The 21,461-nt window shown below is 38.2% G+C and overlaps 1 protein-coding gene across 4 annotated transcripts in view; it reads right to left on the reverse strand.

Annotated features, from left to right (window-relative positions):
* Window positions 1–21,461, reverse strand: part of LOC120959176 (muscarinic acetylcholine receptor DM1) — a 77,895-nt gene that overhangs the window by 53,231 nt on the left and 3,203 nt on the right. For all 4 annotated transcript variants that reach the window (XM_040382378.2, XM_040382377.2, XM_040382380.2 and 1 more), the window contains exon 2: window positions 12,611–13,246. The gene's annotated coding sequence lies outside the window, so the exon portion shown is untranslated. The remainder of the gene's footprint in view (window positions 1–12,610; window positions 13,247–21,461) is intronic.

Genomic DNA, 21,461 nt, shown 5'->3' on the forward strand with positions numbered 1-21,461 from the left:
TTCAACTATTCACTCCCAACTGCACGATGGTAATTATGGATTCATTAGTAATTTGCATATGCCGCACACGAGACTGACCTCGTTCACAGGCTGCTAGAAACTTTTGGATGGCATATTTATTATCCACCAGGCTTTTAGGGTTCGACCCATGGCCTGCATAACAGCAATATTGGAACCTAGTTTACTACAGCATCTTGTTGGTGGTGGTCGTAGTAAATGGCCTTAGCTTTGTCAAACATGAGAACATATATGGAGGTAAGAGAGAGTGCAGGTTTCTTGGCTCGCTCTCGTATATGGCTTGACGAACTAACTTACATGAGCTAATATTTGTTTAAATGTATATCTTGAGTACGAACTACGATAAAACTTGTTTGTATGTAACTATATGCACCATGTGAACTGTGAACTGTTTGGGGACGAAGTGAATGCTATTTCGAACGAATGTTCTTTTTTGTAGATAATGCTCACCTTCAGTGCAAACACCTGCAAACACCTGACAGAGACTGACTGTACAAAACGACTTATCAATTCCATTGCATATTTTTGGAACTTCACAATTTCAACTGCATATTTACTTATTCAATCATTGCTTTTCAGTTCTACAGCAAAACATTGCAGTCTAGTTATGCATGCAGGAAGACATCGTCCGTCACCTACATGGCAATAAAGCATATTCACACAAGTTTTTATTTCGTTAGTTGGAATGCCTGAAGGATCGAAAGAACAATAATTGTGCTTTACAACCGACTCACAGCAATAGGGCCGGACGATTGTCCATCCTTGAAATTTTCAACGACAAGAAAGAACATTCGCTTCTGCATATCTTTTTATGCGCATTTTCTATCTCCTTTTATAATTATTTGCTTTTGTTTTTTTTTCGTTTTTTCAAGGACGTTCATACTCGAACCAGCCTTTTTACTGGTAATTATTTGAATAGTTAACTGAGCATTCCATGAAATTTAGTGTTTAGTTTCACAAATGCACGTTGTTTTATGCTTCACCATTTGTATTCATAGTCACTTTACAATTCTTCAAGCGCCTATGCATGGCAAAATCGCACTTTTGAATATGACAGGCTCAAACCTAAACGGGAACACTGCCACTTAACGAACTCGGGCAACACTCAACATCGACGGATATGCCTTCCATTGTATGTGCTGCAGTTCGGTACAACTTACCTCTCATACCGCTTACGATGCTAGCTTTCTTCCGACCAATGGGGCAATTTTCCTTATCCACTCGAGATTTCTCTTCCTGCAAAAGGCTTTTTCCGCTGCGGGCAACACTTGGCAGTCAAAACATACTGTCACACGCGGGGCAAACGCCCTGGACTCTCCAGACATAAAAGCTCTGTACAGTACTGTCAGATCCTTTAGGTGGGTGGCATTCCAAGTCTTTTCCCCGGTAATGTACGCTCGGAAGTGGTTCGTTTCGTGTTGGCCACTCCATCGGGAAGGGCAAACCGGGAGAACAGTTAATTGTTTTCGCCCTTGCATCTGCGTGTACTGGATGACAAAGCGGCAACTGTCGATTTATCTTGACATCAGCAGTTACCCAGTTGTTGGTAATTGTTGGCAGTTTTCTGTCGCTTATTTTATCGCTTTAAGGAGGATGGATTCGATGCTAAACGTGTCAAACAATGCTGCTCGGTGTTCAACAATGCACTTGAGATGCATGCATCAATCAACAGCAATACAAAAATAGCTTGGTAAAAAGAATAAGGTTTTCTAAGCAGCGAGACTTGTAGTATAAACTCTCTTTTATTTTTATGTCCCAAACTATTTTTTTATTTATTGTTATATTTTGATGATTACAGTGACCAACAAAATTTGATTGGGATTCCATCGAGTTCGTTATCGCGCAAATGGAATGACTGATTTATGTCATGTTAATTAAAATTCAATGTCAATGGCAATGGAATATTTGTTATTCTTTTTTATCCATTGGACTATTTACACAACTTAACCACAGCGTTTAGTTGCATTTGGAATTTACTAATTAATTTTACAATAATTTATGAATATAGAATCAAGGTATCAAAGATTTCTGGGAACAATAAAAAACATTACGAGCGGTATTATGCTTTTAATTTATACTCTGGAACACTGGTAAAAAACGAAACAGCTCATGCTCCCCTTTTGCTTTCATAACGCGTAAACTTCAACAAGCAGCTTTGTGGTGCTCTACCACTCCAACCCGAATGTTAATGAGCTTATCCTAAAATAAAGCCACAGATTCTAGCGGGTGACAATGACCCTCTGCAACATCAGCACCACGCAATCAGCAGCAGGTTGCTATTTATCCTCTATACTACCGCGCAAACCTGCCGTATGCACGCATTTTGCAAATGGCGCTCAGACAGCAAAACCACCCGGTTCACCCATGGTGCAAATTAATACGATATTGTTGAACTCGCACATGCACTTATCATCAATTTCCGGCTGACAAAACATTGCACCATAAATCATAACGCCATTGCTGCGCCTCATATTCAGACCAGCGGTCAGTGTTGGCAGGCGAGCGTGTTGTGGGTGTGTAGTAGTATGGCAGGAAGTGAGATAATATGTACAGGGACCGAAAAATGGAACGCCGTTATCATGTGACAGTGACAGACTTGAATTGTTGGATACCGATTGGGCCATGTCCTTTGACAGAACAGCGAATTTAGGACGATTGTACTATGAAAGATGAGTATAGTACAGTATAGTAGTAGTAGTATAGTATAGTATTATATGTACCTTGTACTAAAAATTCCTTAAAGTAAATTTAGTTTGTGTGTTCTTCTATAATACATACACAATTGCGTGAAAAATATAACTGTTTCGTATTATACCAAACATAATAATTGATTTGATGTGAAACATTCACACCATAAATAAAGGAACTTAAAATCCTCAGCCACAAATATAACAACAACCAACAAACGAATCGCTTTAGACGAATGATTTTCAACCTTTTAGTAGCTTTACCCATCATGTAGGGCGTACGTAGGATTCCATTCCCTACTCACAAATTCAAGAGCGGGGGGAGGATTCTATGCATTATGTTTATCCTCTTTTACAAATTCTAACCATTTCTATTCTGTATTTTACATGCAGCTTTTTTCAGCCTCTTTTGAAACCCTAACTGTCTGCCTAACCACAGGTATGATTTTTAACCCTCTAATTCCAAACCCCGTCTTAAGACGGACTTCAGAAAAATCGATACAAAATAAGTTGGACAAGATATTCTGTAGTTACTGCGCAACACTTCTGTTTCTTCTTCTTCTTCTTTTTTTTTTCTTCTTCTTCTTCTTCTTCTTCTTCTTCTTCTTCTTCTTCTTCTTCTTCTTCTTCTTCTTTTTCTTTTTCTTCTTCTTCTTCTTTTTCTTCTTTGGCACAACGACCGTTGTCGGTCAAGGCCTGCCTGTATCATTAGTGGGCTTAATAAGAGCTGGAGAATCATTCGTGCGTATGGGGGATGGTCCATTCGGGGGTTGAACCCAAGACGGGTAGGTTGTTCAGTCATGTGAGTTGACGATTGTACTACAAGACCGGCCCAACACTTCTATCTTTCATAAAATATCTTTACTTTTTATTACCTCTTTTTGTTTAAGCACTGTTTATGCACAAAAATCATTTTGCAGCTTCATAAGCTTATTCTGGATTTAATAAGCCTTTACGCTTCAAAATTTGGTTTCAACAACCTTCTACAAATTCAGCTGCAGTTGATTATTGAAGGAAAAATCGTTTTCCTATCTTACTTTTTAAGATACGAAAAAATTAGTAATGACTCATTGCATTTTGCGACATTTTAATGCTTTATTTTAATTTAAATGTGAACCATTGCTGCACCATCTGTTTTGGTTAAGGTATATTGTAGAAATGAGTGGCTGTCGCATTGTAGAGATTTGAGCGGGAACGGGTTGCTGTGCGACACGCCACGTGAATATGTCTTAATCTCTATATTGTTTAATGTGTTTAATAACTATGCTGACTTGGTATTTTGATCTAGTTGTGGTACGTTATTATACATCAGATTTTGACAGTCAATAAGTGCGGATAAAATGTTAATAATGAATATGATAAATAGCAATGGCCCAGCGGTGCTAGCTTATGGCACGCCTAGAATATTGATGCAGGGCGTAAAATACATTGTGTTTATTTTCGCCTTTATGTACCTATTATTGTAATAAAATGAAATCCAAAGGCCATCATTGACTCCTTAGTTTGCGAGTTTAGCAAATAGTAACAAGCGATTTACAGAAAAGAAAGTGCCGTTGATATCAGTGTACAGGACACTAATTTGTTTTACTCAGGTACAAGCTTAATTGACGTTTCATTTTCTAAGACGTTATTTTGTGTCGCCCAAGAGTTTTTAAAGTATGCTTCCCTCCTTGTTTTACGGTTCAAATGAAATGTTAGAACAACATTTTAGTTTGGTTTTCTTTTTTATATTACAAATGAGCCCAAATATTTTTAATGCATTTTAAACATCCACTCAATCAGTTTTTAACCTTTCTTGACAAAAAAAAAATCTACATCAAAAACATTTAATCATATATGAGACCTGAACCTGCGACGAATCAGCATTTGTTAAATTTTTTTTAGGCTGAAATAATCTATACTGAAAACCTGAGGCTAGTTTGTCGTGTGGTTTTGCAAAGTGACTATAATATTAAGATATAATTACCTACAATATATAATGTATAATAACATTGTACTGTTGTACTAGCACTACAACATTGCATCTGCGAACCATTTAAAACCATCAAACCCTCCAAGTGGCAAACCATTTATATAATTTTTCTGCACTGTAGTTGTCAAATCGTTCGGGATAAGCTCACCTGTATTATGAAGCATATTCACTAAAGTTACTGTATTGTGATTGTGATATATGAGTATAAATTTGATGTGAAAAGCGTACCACACTTTTTTATACATAACTTACTTTGTCGTTATGTATGAAATGAAATATGAAAAGTATGAAATATTGATAATGAATGACTAAATTATTTGATCAGATGATCAAGAAAACTTAAAGATTACTTGAACTGATCTGAGACATGGATATTGTCCAAATCTCACGAAACCCTATTAACCGCGTACGAGAGGGACATGCTCAGAAGGATACTCCCCGTACCCCGTATGTGTGGAAGGGCAATGGAGGAGTTCGTGAATTCTGTTTAGGCCGTCCACAAGGACAGAGGAGTCATGGTAGGCCCAAATTGAGGTGGCAAGATGGCGTGGAGACGTCCGCCATTAAGGCCGGGATAACGACGAAGGCGCGAGACCGTGAGCGGTTTCGGACACTTCTGAGGCAGGCCAAGACCGCAAAGCAGTTGTAGCGCCGGATGAGTAAGTAAGATAAAGATAAAACTAAACAATATGTTAACATAATCATATCCATAAATCATGATTGGTGAAATATCGCTTATGGAATGATAACTGTTTGGAATATTTTGGAAAGTTTTTAAAGAATATTTGAATTATAAGAAATAATATTATATTTGAATTTATCAGAACCATTTTTTTAATTAATACACATTACTTACTTACTTACTTATCCGGCGCTACAACCGCTTTGCGGTCTTGGCCTGCCTCAGGAGTGTCCGAAACCGCTCACGGTCTCGCGCCTTCGTCTGCCAGTCCGTTACACATTACACATATACACATAGTATAGATACACATTACACTTTGGATTCACTACACATGCAAAATAGATTTATAGTATTAAACCAAAATTTTTTGTTGAATTCATTCGATTAATAATCCAATCAAATGTACCCCGTAGCCAAATAGTTTATACTTACTCACTGTTGGGCTTTTCAAAGTGTGAATATATGTAGATTACATCACGAATTCATTTATAGAACTCATAAAACGTATGCCCTCACCGTATAATAACCAGATGATCAATATTTTTCAAAAAACATTTATAATCTTATCGTTCAAGCAAAAAGCGCACATTTCAATTCCCGAGCCCTGTTGGATTAATAAACAATAGCTTAGTGTAATGAAGCAATAAAACATTTTCTGCCAGCTAAACCTATAGCACCATCTGCTCTACAATAGCTGATTGAAATTGACGACCCTTTTAGAGTGACATATATTGGCCTTACAGTCATGAGATGGTGTTCGCTGCCACTGGACAGATTAACCAGCATTGCAAGCATAACAGTTTCTTCGTGATTTGAGGAGGAAGTCTACCCGTATCACCAGTATGCCATACCCGCAGCTCATCCCGATCAGCAGTGTCAAACTTTAAGCGACCTATTCTCTTTCGATTGTGATGATTTTGTTAACATATTTCAGTATAACATCATACTAAGGCTTTTGCGTGTGTTTGGAACGCCACCTGACAGCCGAAACCCATCAAATGTCGATGAACGTCAACGGAACATGGCACCGCTGGTAATTTAAATGCATTAAAATGCCCTTCCTAACCCCTGGGCCCAGGACCTGGACCAAGACCGACACGGAGTCCAACCGGCTGCGGTCTTATTTAAACGGATCATATTAAATGCCAACCTATTGACCGAAAGCTAAACCCTTAAGCTTCAACCCCACCGTTATCTGACAGGGTCCATGCAAACAACCCGAAACAAACCCGTTACAATGCGCAAGCAAACTAGCCGCGGATTCGAACCGTTCACCCTTTGGATAGGGAGAGATAGACGAGGTAAAATTTAATAAAAACCCTATTCCGGATTCAAGACCCTGCTCTTCTGCGTGTAACAGCCGTTGGGTTTGACGGAAGCGAACGTAATGTACAATGAAGCTTCTCCGATCGTCCAAACAACGGGTACGGTCAGTCGATGATTGACAGAACTATCTCATTTTAACAACGTTACCAATGGTCCATCAACCCGTTCATTGATGACAACGGCTATGATATAATGGAAGAAAAAAAAGATAAAAGAAAGGGAACGAATTTTTCTAGGTAAAAAAACATTCCGTTGAATTATATTTACATTTTTGAATCGCCGGCGGTTCTGACAAGGGTGGTTCCGTAGTAAAGTTGTCAACTCGCACGACTTAACAATATGCCCGTTGTGGGTTCTAGCTTAGAATGAACCGACCCCCCCCCCCCCCCCCCCCGTAGTAAGGATTGACGTGTTACTCAATACATGTGGAAAGCCTGTATAAGCAGCGTAGGTCGTTACGCCAAAAGCAAGAGGATAATGATTTTTATTTTCAAACATTTAAACAAGCTAATATTCTACCGTTCTGCAAAAATATGTTAATTTAAAATTAAATTATTCGTTCTAAGGTTAAATTTATCAAAGAACAATAAAGGCAGTCAATAATTATGAAAAGGAAGATGCAACAAATACAATAATGTTTGAAGATGTCCAAGGTGTTGGAGTGGTGTAGATGTGAAATGACAAATAAAAATAAAAGTGACAATAATAAAAGGTATATAACATACCTGAAACATACAACAAATGCGAAATAAAATTGTTTTAACAGCATAGTAACAGCAACTGTGTATCGTAAATTTCCTTTTTGATTTAAATCTTTGCTCATAGGAGAAATGTTTAAGCCAAATCCCCGTTATTCTCGCAATCATCTATCATCTCTCTTAGTTGCCTATCATTCACACAAAAATTGTTATTCATCAACAACCGGATGCGTACAGCGCATATGGTCTCGATGATCTATGCGATCTTTGCGAATAAACGACGGCATTGCTGTTATACGACCTTTAACGCGCTAGTGTGCTTTGTGTACGCCGCGTGTGAAAGTAAATTTGCTTTCAAATGATTCTTCAAATATTGACTGTTCATTTTCATGCAGCCGAAATAGCTTTACGAAGAGCAAAAAAGGCGTTTGGAAGCAAAGAACGGATAAACCAGCCTAGCAAACACGTCGAACGTGCAAAGCGTTCTCAGGTATAGCACGAAAAATGATCAGGCCGCGTAAGACTAAATCATTTTAGTGCCAACCGGTGTGAAGTCAACGTTTGCTTACTTTAGGCCCAACACAATTGAGAGCTGCATCGCAGCGTGCCACTGAATACCTGGCGTGTTGGACAAAAGAGTAGACTCTCCTGGTACGGTTATTGCGGAAACGCTACCCTGTGGAAAGCTACGCTTGTAGATCAATTTTAAAACACGGTAATGAAACAAGAGTTTATACAACAGAATAAGGGGTGGTATGGAAGTCTACTCGATTAATAGCTAGTGGAACGTAGCTGTCAATTTGGTAAGAAAACTACAACAAGGTAGTTGAATGATTGTGAACCTACAAACATTTTGTTTGAAGTTTTTTTCGTTTAAAATAAATTACAATAATTCAGTAACGCTTCTTCAACATCTAAATAAATGTGAATAGCTTTTCTTAATCTTACTTACATATTATTTTCCGATAGCGGTTGTTAGAAGGAAAATTTAGTGCTTTTTAATTGAACTTTTAGCTAATTATTATTTTGAATGAATAGCGTTTAACTTGTTAATTTCAACTTAGTTTATGTTACTTAGATAGCAGGAAATTATGTTTATGTTATTAGAATAATTAATATCACACATATTATGATTTTAATAACACATTTTAATAACATTTTAATAATAAATAAACACACATTAGGGAAATCATTACAATATCTGAGGATTGGTTCGACGAAAATTTTAAGCTTATTTATGTTATATCATAAGATTAATGTTACCAGAACATTTCTTCATTTTCAGCCTATATTGAAATGAACATACCATCGTTATATGTTAATATAAGATTAATATGTACAAATTTTGTAAAAACTACAAGTAAACTGGAGCAACGGCTCATTGACAACGCGCAAGTGAAATGATAATTCAAGCAGAGTAAGAGATTGTTGATTCAGAAAATGTATTGGAGCCATTTTCTTCAGTGTTTTAGCAGCTAAAACATGTTTAAATATACACCCATAAACACTAGGAATTCATGTTAGGAAATTGTGTCAAGAATATGAATGCGGGACAAGTAAAGGAAGCAGTTAAAAATTTAACATAAATAAACGTTACACATCGGTGTAAAACAAGAACCAAAAACCAGCCCACCAAAGTAAGTTAACAAAAAAAGAACATAAGGAACACCGGAAGGGATGATCCATACTTTACCAACTCCTGGTTGAGCTGTAGCGTTGGTAGAGATCCGGTGGGTAAAGAATTCTGCTCGGCTCGCAACCTCTGGACGCACGGAGAGAAAATTCTGTATTTACATTTTTTGAAATCCTTCCGCATCAAGTTAACATTTATCTCGGCCGGGACTCGGTTGCCAGATGAGAGATGTATAGAACGCTCACGTAGCACAGCTACTGTTACTGCACAAACCATTTTCGAAACAACATAAGGCAAACATCATCACAGTTACCACCTAGCTAAAGCGCAAAATCACCAACCTACCACCACAACTCACGTATCGACCACAATATATTCCCTACTGATTTCGCGCGTGTGAGAGAGCTTTTTTAAGCTCTCACGAATCAAGCAGTCTTTTCCATTTTATCACTCCTTGCAGAAAAAAACTTTTCATCTTCATTTTACGTGCCTAGTGATTTTGTTTTTTTTTTTTTTGTTTTTTTTTCTTCTCTTTAAAGTGTCTGCCTTAAGTCTATCGCCGTCTCAAGTGAATAAAATGAAACTAATACTAAAAATGGGCCATTTCTTCAGCATATTATGGTGATTCGTAACATTGGTCATATATAATATTCCAGAAGCTTGATTATATCCATTCAACTCTTTTATTATATTTTATATGTTTTGGATTGGTGTAATGAATTTGAAGAAGCTTTCTCATACATATTACGGGCATTTTAATTTTCGAACATTCTTCAAATTTTACGATTTTTTTCATATCTAAGCAATAAACATGCCAATTATTATTTTATTTTAAAACATTTATCATTTTGTTATAAAAAAGAAATGAATCTTAGGTAATCTTGATTTCCGATAAATAAATATTTTCTATCGATCAGCTTACAACTCGGTGCATACTCTATTGATTTACTTCAAAATACTGTAATTAAATCGGCAATTCCCATCGATCTAGCCATGCATTTAAGTACGTTAGAACTTAATATTATAGTTATTATCAGTGTCGAAACATCAGTTTTTTAAAACACAATATGCTTTAATTTTCAAAACACACTTACTTGAATCTGCACGAAAATCAAGCACGATGTTTACTATATTTTCAAACTGTCCGTAATATGAAGCATGAACTCGACAAAGTTCGGAATTGGAACTAAAATATCGTTATAATTTCATGTTTTTTCCAGAGTTTTGTTTTCTTGTATAATGTGGTAAAATAAGTGAAACTTTGCGAATTAAATGTAATTTCTATGGACTACAAAATTTGTTAAGTGTTAAGAAGTCACTATTTTAAACCAATGCAGTAGAAATACGCTTTACATTGCATTGCTATATCATTACATTGCATTGCTTCCCTAAAGAATGGGCTACACAAATTATAAGCACTAGTGTCTTAAAATAGTACAACTATTGTTCTTAACGTTCCATGTGTCTGACATATATTATTGAGTTCTCATCTTACATGTTTTCTTCAGCTAGTGCATTGCTAAAGATTCTATTTAAATAAGAAAAATAATAAAAAACTATAAACTAAAAGAATAAATGATCAAAAGTGTCGTTTCACTTATACTCATCACTTTCGAGAGGCATAATTACATTGATATTACTAGCTCAGCAATTACTATCGTCACAAAAACACATCATTCTCATTCTCGCAATATACATTATTACACCATCATCCCGTCAGCATAGCAGGAGGCTCCTTCGCTTCAGCATCGTCGCCGACACGACCAAAAGAAATGGACGATTGGGAAACTTTCACCTCACAGATACCGTCACATGGGGCTATTGTGTACCAATTAATCTTTCATGAGTTCGATTTATTTTTCATCATTATCTCGTTTTTTTTTTGCACCGTCCTAACATGCAATACGGAAACCGGATGCAAGTCGCGAAGATGAAAAAAGGCAAGCTGCAGATCCGCGAAGCACTCGGTGGCATGTGAAAAGCAATAATTTTCCATTAATTTCCATTTCTTTTTCGTTATTTAATTTCTATGATAATGTGCCTGTCCATCAGCGCGACTCTGAATGCTGAAGCAACCAAGCGATTGTTCCGTACCGAGGCGCTAAAGCAATCCACATCTACGATGCAGCATCGTCACGTCAAACGCAAACGACGATAGTACACGACTCTGCGCGGAACGAGCAGGACAACCTTCAAGGAACCAAGGACGTGCAAGGCGACATGCAACGTCAGGACAATCCCTCACCACTGCCACAGAATAAATGTTCCCACACATAAAGCGCACTGTCGGACATCCTTGGCAGGGATGCATTAACACGTACACACTTCCCCATTTGCCGTTCTCGTCCATGAGCTATTTACCTCCACAGTCCTATTTGCCCAGGGGAGGATTGGCTCATGGGATGACATAAACCACGTTACATCAAGTTTCGGCGATACTACTAGCAAGTATTGTATGAACAGCAGCGCCTAGTGTAAGAGGTTAATTGCAATTGCTTTGTAAATGTTATACCACCCCATCATATACTTATTTCCCACCAGATTGTTCTTTAAATGAAAGTCGTCTAATGAATTCCTTCAAATGCAACAGCTTTAAATTGGGCCTCTTCCGTTTCTTGATTGTAGGGTGAAATTTCAGCCTGTCAGCTGTTTGAATTGTATAGCAGTTTTCGAGCAGCTATCAAAGTAGGTATAGTAGACAGGTGGGCTTGTCCCATGGTGTATGTATTTAGAAGGCTGATTTTTTATCGCTTCTGCTATTGAATGAAGATTTTAAGCATGTTTTGTGTATTCGCCAAGCTACCAGAAAGCCTGTTTGATCAAAAGTTTCCTCCAATGTCAACCTTCATATAAAAAAGCTGACAAGAATCGTAAAAGGCCCCATTGATGGTTTTCTATAAAACGCAAACTCACTTAAACCTACGCATACATGCATTGGAAGAAGAAAGCAATAAAAACGCATGCTTCGGTATACGTTTGCACTCGGATGTCAGTTGCTCAGATACCATTCACAGCTTGGGTGAATTCATAGAATCTCCCATACAATTCAGGACTTCCAATTGCCTTTTCCTTTGTCCACATGGTGGATATTATGCAGCCAACGGAACCCAAATAAATACAACAAAAAACCCCAGCCACATTCATGCAATTATTCAATTTATCGAGCTACACAATGAAAAAAAAATCAGTATACTTTTTACTTTTAAATTAAATTAGGTTAGATTAGCGTATCATGTAATCAAATATTCTGCTGAACATGGTCACATACGTTTGCAGGGTACTATAAATTCGTACATATTGAGTATAGTGAAGCAGAGTGAAGTAGACAAAACATTGCTAGGATTTGATATCGTTTGCATTAATAATATTAAATGTAACTTTTTCAAAGTGTTTAAACCAATCCCATTTACATTAAAACTTATTTTTATGCAACTTTAAATTTTTTTTTTTTACAACAACCGTTGTCGGTCAAGGCCTGCCTGTAACATTAACTTTCAGTGACTAAATCAGAGTTAGAGAATAATGAAAGTGTAAGAAATTACTCGCCAATGATATTTGTAGCAAATTTTATCATCTACCTGATGTGTCACTTACCTTATCGTATAAACAACGGCTTCGAAGACTGTCCGGTGGGGTTCCATCGCGAGAGCAATCTTTCCATCATGCCGCCCGCCAGCTCGAACGGATATGATTATTACTATGCTCGTTCACACCAAATAGTCGCACCTTGACGTCAACAGTAGACGATGGAAGGCCAGCAGCCAACGCACAACTGATGACACACACTCAAACAACCACGGACCGAAATGCACATCTCTTCTCTAACAAGGATCGCTGATCGTATCCTCCACCACACACTTCTGCCCAAACGCTACAATCGGTGTTAGCGTTTCACTTCTCTTCACGGGAAACATTTTTTTTATTCCGTTTCAATCCCAATCCTCGTACTCACTTATGTACAACAAGGTCACACACGTACACACGATCAGTTCACTGCTGAGCACACTTCTGATGGTGGTTAATTACTGCCTAAGCAAATAATTTCACGCTCATTCACCTTCGCCAAGGTGTTTATCATTTTTCGAGAAAACATTTTCACTGTTAGTTTTTTTCACTACAACCACGTTCCCTTCAATCATTAGCTTTTTCATAAAAGTTTCATTGCAAGTTTGGTCGGGAACTTTCCTCGATGGTAATTAAACACAAATGTACACTTCAGTTTTGCTTTTCCTAAGAGCAAAGAGTAGTGATGAGAAGAGATTTATAACATGAATTACGCTGTGTGCATGGTAATTTCCAGCTCGCGCTTTAGGAAATGTTCGGCAAAGAAAGGTTTTTAACTATTAAGTGTAGTCCATATTTTGTTTATCATTTGTTTTGTTCGGATGTGTTTTTATTACACTTCTGTTAACTTGGTTAATTTTTGGATTTATATACATTTACATTGTTCCAGCAATGTACAGCAACATACAACACTCTATCAAACAATTCGTAGGATTAAAGTACTTTATAGAAAAGGAGAAAAACAATTTCTAACACTACACTGGGATGAACAAAACTTCCCCATTGATCAAAAAATGGTCTATGGGATGCAGAAGCAGAGCGACTGTATCTGCCTCCATTACGCATCCCTCTTCCGTTCTACTTCTTATCGAACCGGAAAGATTAATATATATTCTATTTGATGATGGAGTATTTGCTTTTCCTGAGATGGAAAACTCTCTTTCCTGTAGCATCTTGCAGCCCCTATTATCAATTCTCCATACAACGGTTGGGAAATGTTTATCCACCGACGGTTCGTCAGTATAACACATAACGGTGCGAACCTTTCCCTTTGCTGATGTGAGCATGCACGATGAGATAAAAAGAGCCCTAGTGAACATATTGGTATCGTAGGTCAAACCGAAGGTCAGTGACATTTCGAACCACTCGAAGGCCCGAAGAAAGCCTGTGTGCTATGTACATTTCGTTTATTTTCACGCGGCACGATAAATATAAAAAGGCACAGCGAGGAAAATGTAAAGAGAGGTGTAAAGAATCCCTGTTCAACAAATAATAAGTAGAAACAAGATGTGAGACGAGGACACGGTAAGAAAAGAGGTAGCCAGTTGTGCGGAGAAAAACGATTTTCCATCAATATATGAAGCAAACCGCTCAATTTGTTTGTATCTTCACTTTGCCGGTTATGGTTGGGTTAGACATGGGATCAGTGTTTCGGGGAGAACTTTCACTTTGCAGCAATGCGGTTACTGCTTTGTTATTATTTATTTAGGCTGGAGGATGTGGTGATCAAGGCTGGAAAGGGATTCATATTGCAACTGCAAATAACTGTCATTCCTTTAGTGATGATTAGTCTCGAAGTGCGTTGTGTCACTTTAAACGATCCTTATTATGATTGGTATTGTAAATGGTCGCGCAAGAATTGGTTCAATGCTCTATAGGTTTATGTTAGAAGAGGATCTAAATTTCATAGTAAAAATGCAGTTAAAATTTTAACAGAAATGGTTATTAAAACATGCTTAGTAGTTTATAACCTGCTGGAACCTGATCACAGACAAATAAATCCAAAAACTGTATATTTTCAATATTTTTGATAAGTTTTTACGTAAATGTTTGGCATAGATTTGTTTGTATTTTTTTTTTAAATATTAAATTCTATTTGCTTGGCTAGTAAGTACTCTAACCATCAGGTTTTTTTTGAAAATTGAGAAAATTACAAGTATTGAATTTAAGTTTAAGTGTTCTAGTTCAGCATGCCTGCTTAAAGTTTCATGTTCCATTGCTTCATCGCGCAAAAAAGAATCAATCATACCCAAATCATGTAAGCTCAAATGATAGATATTAGTTTGCACAAGCATGCGAAATGTGCTTATTTCCAAATTCCATGCAAAGCGGTCGCATTCCATGAACCACCAAAAAGCCCGATTCTGCTGTGCACAGTGGCTCATCGACTCCGTCATACGGATGGGCGATCGTTAGGCTCGCAGTTCTCATGCTCATCATCATCACCATCTTTATCATCGTACCAAGCCAACATTAACACGGCGTACTGTTGCTATATATCGGAGTGTACGGCATACATTCTCCAGACACACAGCGCGTCGGACCTTTAGTCCATTCGACTACCGTCATTAGGCCAACAAGTAGAAGATGAATATTTAAACTATGCACTGTGCTCATGAAAAATGTAGACGCAACCGAAATGAGAAGAAACCGCCGACAAGACCCGGCGCTCAACCACACCAGCTACCTTTCAGGACTCCATCTAGTGCCTCAACGAATCGACCGGAAGCGTACCGGGGTTTGTGTGTACGATGTGTACGCAGCCGCATGAGGAAGGTTGATGATTTATCGAATTATTGAAATGAGCCGTCGACCCCGTCCGGAACGGTATGGTTGTCAGTGGGTCGACCAATACGCCCATCTTGCTACAATCTGTTACGGTCCACCTTCGTGCTACACAGACTACGCGCGCGTATATGTGTGTGTGTCTAGGAGTTTTCTTATGACTTCCATTCCGAGCCACTCTATTGCAACGAGCAACTGAAACAAGACGGTACATCCTGGTACATGGTTGGTGTCTATTAGTCAAACTATCTTCGTCGGCTGTTTCACTACTGCTTTCACCTCTTTGTACATCAAAGCAATGAGTGTCAGATTTTGCTGCTGTTCAAAAGAACGGCCGGAATAATTTACATCAACTCCATACAGAGTGTGCAACCAAAACGAACATATCATGCCACATGCGTTGAGAATTTGTAACAATTGATTACATAGGGTCTCTGACAGATGGACCTGTAAGTTTAAAAATACTTAAATTTAAATATTTGTAAGAGACTTTAGTATAAACAACGTATATGAACTTAACCTCTCAATTTAGAATTGTATTACATTAATTGGGCGTAAGACTTAGATTGAAACAAAAAAAAACAATGCAAAAAAATGAATTACTCCGATATTTGTTCTAAATTAAACACAATACAATGATGCAAAGAATTCGCAAATTTCTACAAGTACCTCACATTGTAGTACAATGCGAAAAATCAGTACAAGTATATCCAATGCAGCCGGTGAATTAGACCGCTAAAGCAAAAACATTAAAAAAATATAAGCTTTTCTCGTATTTCAATAACTCCCATCACCAACATCTGCCTGCGATCAGATATCCAGTGAAAAGCCCACTGATCCGTGGAAGCGTCCTTCCAGCGCGGGACAGAACGCTGACCAACAAAGAAACCTTTGTACTAAATGACCCCAAGAAAGGGTTCAATATTTCCATTTTGTAATTTCCCTTTTTCCTTCTTACAATAGAATCCCGAGTGGACGGCCGAAGACACAGAAATGTGTCGGAGCGGGTATGCGGGAATTTTTGATAAGCCTTTACATTTGACAGCGTATTGAAGTACATACACACGGACACAAACATGTTCTTGTACTGTTCCATTTCTTTCCCAACAAAGTACAACAGTATACATGGTCCCGCGCGCTTCGTGCTTTGTTATGCAAAAATGTTTCCCGATTCAAAACGACGGGGACCTCCTCTCTTATGCTTTATGTGTTGGCCGTTATGTAGATACCGCAGGCATCGTGTTAATGCCACCATTGTTGAAGACTGTCGTCTTTCTTTCACAGTTATCTTCACATTACTTCAAGCACTCCCACTTGGTCGCAAATTCAAAAAATGTACCCCCACATACACCCATGTTTTACATTTTTCACAAAAAAAAACATTAAAAGCATCCAGAAACGGGCGTAATAGTAACAGCAACAACAAGAAAAATGAAAACCACAAGCAGATAAAAAATGGGTTCAAAATAAAATCAATTCGTTCTGTTCTCTGTTGTAAGTTCCTTTTCAACTCCTTTCTTCTTTCTTATTACGTTTTGTGTTGAGATTTTTTCCATCTTTTTCTATTCCATCTACTCAAAATGTTACATATCTTAACTTTTGTACATTTTTTGATGTTGGGGTTTCTTCATTGCTTTCACATCAATCCCCTGAGTGGGGAGTTGGAATGGGGGTGCGTGGGGAGGGAGAGAAGACTTTAAAAATACCCCGAAGCAACTCGGAACCGATGCTGACCGCTTCGAACCGATCGAATTACTTGAAAGCACTCGGTGAGGAAAAGAATCCAAGTGACGTAAAAAGGGTGGTGGAACGAATGGATAAAGCGAGGTTAATACGTTTCATTATTTTCCGTTCGATCCCTAGCATTTTTCGGATTTCTCGTCCGCATTTTTAAGTCACTTAGATAAACATAATCAGGAAAGTTTATCTATTCGAACGAAATAAATTTAAGAAAATTGTTTTTTTTTTTTTCATTCTATCAACATTGCATTTGCCTCAGGTACTAATTAAAATCGACTTTTAAATATGGGCGGAAAAATTAAAATATGGAACCAAGTCTACATTTACAAAATCGAGTGATAATTATTTATATCTGATAAGAATACCAAACCATATCGAAAAATACCTTTGATCATTTCAATTTTTAAGCAACAACGTAGTGTTTTTTTAAATTATTTGTATTACCATATGACAATACGAGCCTAAAACTGTCCGAACAACAACATGCCCGTCGCGAGATCAAACCTACGCAGTATTGACCATCTTGTTTTGGGTAATCAATAAATGACTGATAGCCAATCCCATTAGTGATACAGACAGGCCTAGACCGAAAACGATTTTTAGACCAAAGAAGATCTTCTTAAGAAATGTAACAAATTGTACTAAACATGCTTTTTAAATACTTCCGAATAAAACAATGCATTTGTGATATGCGGATCAATTCTCTTATATTCTTCTTATTCCCTTATTCTCTTAATAAGTTAATATAATTTATCAAAGTTTATCAAATTGCTCGAACAAAGTTTTGCGAGGCGGTTTCCACCACTTCACACGACTAAATTCGTTCAACATAATTTGCAAGCAAACACCTTTGCCAATTTATCACTTGCCTATCTATTACCGTAACGCACAAACTGCATGTTGAACAAGCTTGACTTATTCTTGTATAAATAGGGGACTTAATGCATGAAGAAAGCTAGCCGATAAAGATAGCAATCAACGGAGCTGCCTTAAATAGAGATGCTAAAAATCGTAACGACAAAAGTGTACCGTTTTCTATTTAAAAGAGTGTTTCTCTTCCCGTTCGGTTTTCTGCACGTCCAAATGTACACCAGGAAAGGTTTTATCAAGCTGCGTTATCATAAAGTGCACCGCTCGTAGAAACCTCGTTGCAGAGAGTAAAATAAGCTGGAAAAAAGGAATACGAACACAGCACGTGCACTGGTACTGGAGAACTTGCCGAGGCTAACTGTCAGCTTATGCGTACTCATGGTTGTGGGCTGAAGTTGATTGATTTTATCTACATCTTTTCAGCATCCCTAGCATACTCCTAATCGAACGAGCAGTTTAGTCTAAATGTGCACACCTGGTGCGCTCCCTTTCGAGGAGCATCGTTTGCTGCTGTCGTTGGATACGTACGCCGTTCGTTTTGATCGATTTTTGGTTTCGGACGAAATATAAACGATCCGTTCTTCCAGAAGACGGAACCGGGCTTACCAATCGGAAGCTTTCAGTTAAATTAAAATTCCCTCATCATTAAATCGTCCTTTGGTTGATTTGCAGACACACGCACACGCGCTAACGACGATACAAAATTGCACGTGGACGCTGGGTCGGGGAGCTTTAGCGGCTCGTACCACTTCAATCAGATTGCGCTTTGTTGTTGACGTGTCGGGATAACCGTTTAGTGGAAAAGAAGAGCACCCAAGAAGGAAATTCACTGAAAAAAGGACCACTCCTGAAACATAGCAACCCCAACCCCATCGGTCGATCCATCGCTTCCCCCGAACGAAATAATCTTTTATCTCACAAACACTCTTCAGTTGATATGGAAACACACACACACGTGCGCGCGCGCTTGCGAACTGCAAAATCTACACATGCTACAGAAAGGGATACCGTTGTAGATGGGTTGATTCGGGAGAAGATTAAAAACACCGATTCTTGGCTGAAAGATTGCTTCTAGCGAATTGATGGAAAGGATAGTAAAAAAACTGCATACTGCCATGTACCATCCGAAAGAAAGGAATAACGAGACAGTCGAGTGGGAAAGTGGAACTTGTGCACTACAACACCAAACTGTGGTTTGTCCCTGCTTCGACTAAACAACATTACAATTTCCATCCAAATGGACCTAACTTTTCCGGCCACTGCTTGCATCTTCTCTAGGGCTACTCCTTTTTGTGAATTGGACAAACAATAAAACCTAAAAGTGGTAAATAAAGCTGCTACTGTTCCAATGGCTACCCAAGCGTGGTCCTGTAACATCATGTAGAAGCAATCTCTAGCCATGTCCTAGTATGGACGACAAAAAAATGAATAAAATGTTTCTGGGAATCACTCTGTACGGTGCTGAGTATCCTAGAAAATGGGAGCCGAACCTCCACCAAGTACAATATAAGACAATCATAAAAAAGCCACCTACGAATGACCCGAACCAGTCCTTTTTTAATAATGGCGCTCGTCTCCCGCCTCGTTCGCAACATTTTGGTCTAATAAATAAGCACGATTTTACATGCACACAGTGCCATTCACATCGACACAACCACAACGAATGACTAAGAAAATAACTGCCCGAAGAAAAGAGGACTATAAAAGTAGGGAAGCATCCAAACAGCACAACTTCCTTCCCGAGTTTTGTCTTGTATTCTTGTAGCGCACGCTTTTCGTGCTACTTTAGACACTCATTTCTTTTCCATGCTCTTGCTCTTGCTGCCTCTTCTCTTGAAGATTTCGTTTTTGTCACTCTCAATATCGCTTCTTTGCGTTTTTCTTTTTCCACTGTAGTGGTCCCTGCCTCCAGTCAACCCATTTCCGTTTCTGGGGCGAAGAGTCCGATTAACGATATCAAAAGGTTGAAAGGAAAAGTCCGATTTTTCCACGACACAACCCAAAACGAAGGCGGTTTTTGATAGAATCTTCAGCCGATGGTCGAAATCCATTAGCAACTTCACCGAAACCAATCGGAAGATCCTTCCTGACCCTGAGACCGGGGGCATCCTATGTTCTATGTCTTCGACGTTTCCAGGCAATGCTCCTATCCAAGATCGTCCCTAGCTATTGCTCGATATTTATGTGCGTAAGAGAGTATGAACAATGTTCCGAGAGCTTTAGGCGAAAGGTAAAAGCTAAGTGAGGTAATATCTTTTAGAAATATTTCACTCTTGTTTGCAGTACTGGGAAACTTTAGGTACAAATAAATGTTCAACTTTAGGAACTTCATTTCGGATGTGCCTAGCAATACTTACAACTTGAATTTTACCATATACACTTAAGTTTCAAATGTGTACAAATGGCTAAAAAACTAACATTCGAGTAGTCATAAGTACAGATCAAGCAATAATTTGATGACTCCAACAAAACTTGATATAATACATCATAAAATTAGCTACAGTCTTAAGCAATATGCACCAAATTCTTAATTACCTACTATCGATAAATGAGGCGAAGGATTCCAACAGCAATGGTCTGTCGAAAATGAAAGTACGTGATTTAGTACGTCAGTTTCGTTTAAAACGTAGACATGATCCAAAAGTAACCTGTCTCCACAAATCCTAAAGAAAGCATTGTTTAATCGTACAGAAAACACCTACTCCACTCTCTCCGCTCACCTTTTGCAAACACTATGCAACCAGAATGCTGTGATTGAACAGTGCATAATCTACACGGTGTTTATCTTTTGACTGACACCGCTAAGCAACGCACGACAAATCAGACATACCTGCTACTATTGCCGGAATTCGAGTGATAAAAGCGTTTCCCTTTCTATTGGAAGAAGCAGATAAGCAAACAGGACATATAAACTCAACCGGTAAAAGAAAGCGCTCAAATCGTACTTCGAAAGATTGGGGACGCTGTAAAAGCGCGACATAAAGTTTGGTTCACTCAAATACGAGAAACCAAACCAACACTTACACTTATTTTTGAGATTCGTTCCAGATCAATTGGCAGAAATTGGGTACAGCTGAAATGAAAATCCTGCCCGACGGTTGTGCGCGTGTAGGTCAAACCGGCGAAGGAAGGAAAAGTAACGAACGGGATATGGAGACGATTTAGTGTGATTTATCGATTGACAGGAAAATTGAATCCCAGTACCGGCAGCAAACGAGAAAATCGTTCTTAAAACCTTTGTAGCTTGAATAAAAAATAAACCTACCTGACAATTAAGTCAAAATTTTGGCGAAAACAAGGCGAAAACAAGTTGATTTTTTACTACCGGTACCTTACAATCTTAACTATGATCTATCAACATGCTTGTCATCAAATCACATCATGAATCGAGCACACCAACCGATACACTGCACGGATTAACCGTGAATTAATCACAGATGTCCAAAAGAGAGTTACTCGTATTGTCCTACACTTCACTCCGTGGCGT

The sequence above is a fragment of the Anopheles coluzzii genome, chromosome 3 (genome assembly GCF_943734685.1).
Source record: "Anopheles coluzzii chromosome 3, AcolN3, whole genome shotgun sequence".
NCBI lineage: Eukaryota > Metazoa > Arthropoda > Insecta > Diptera > Culicidae > Anopheles > Anopheles coluzzii.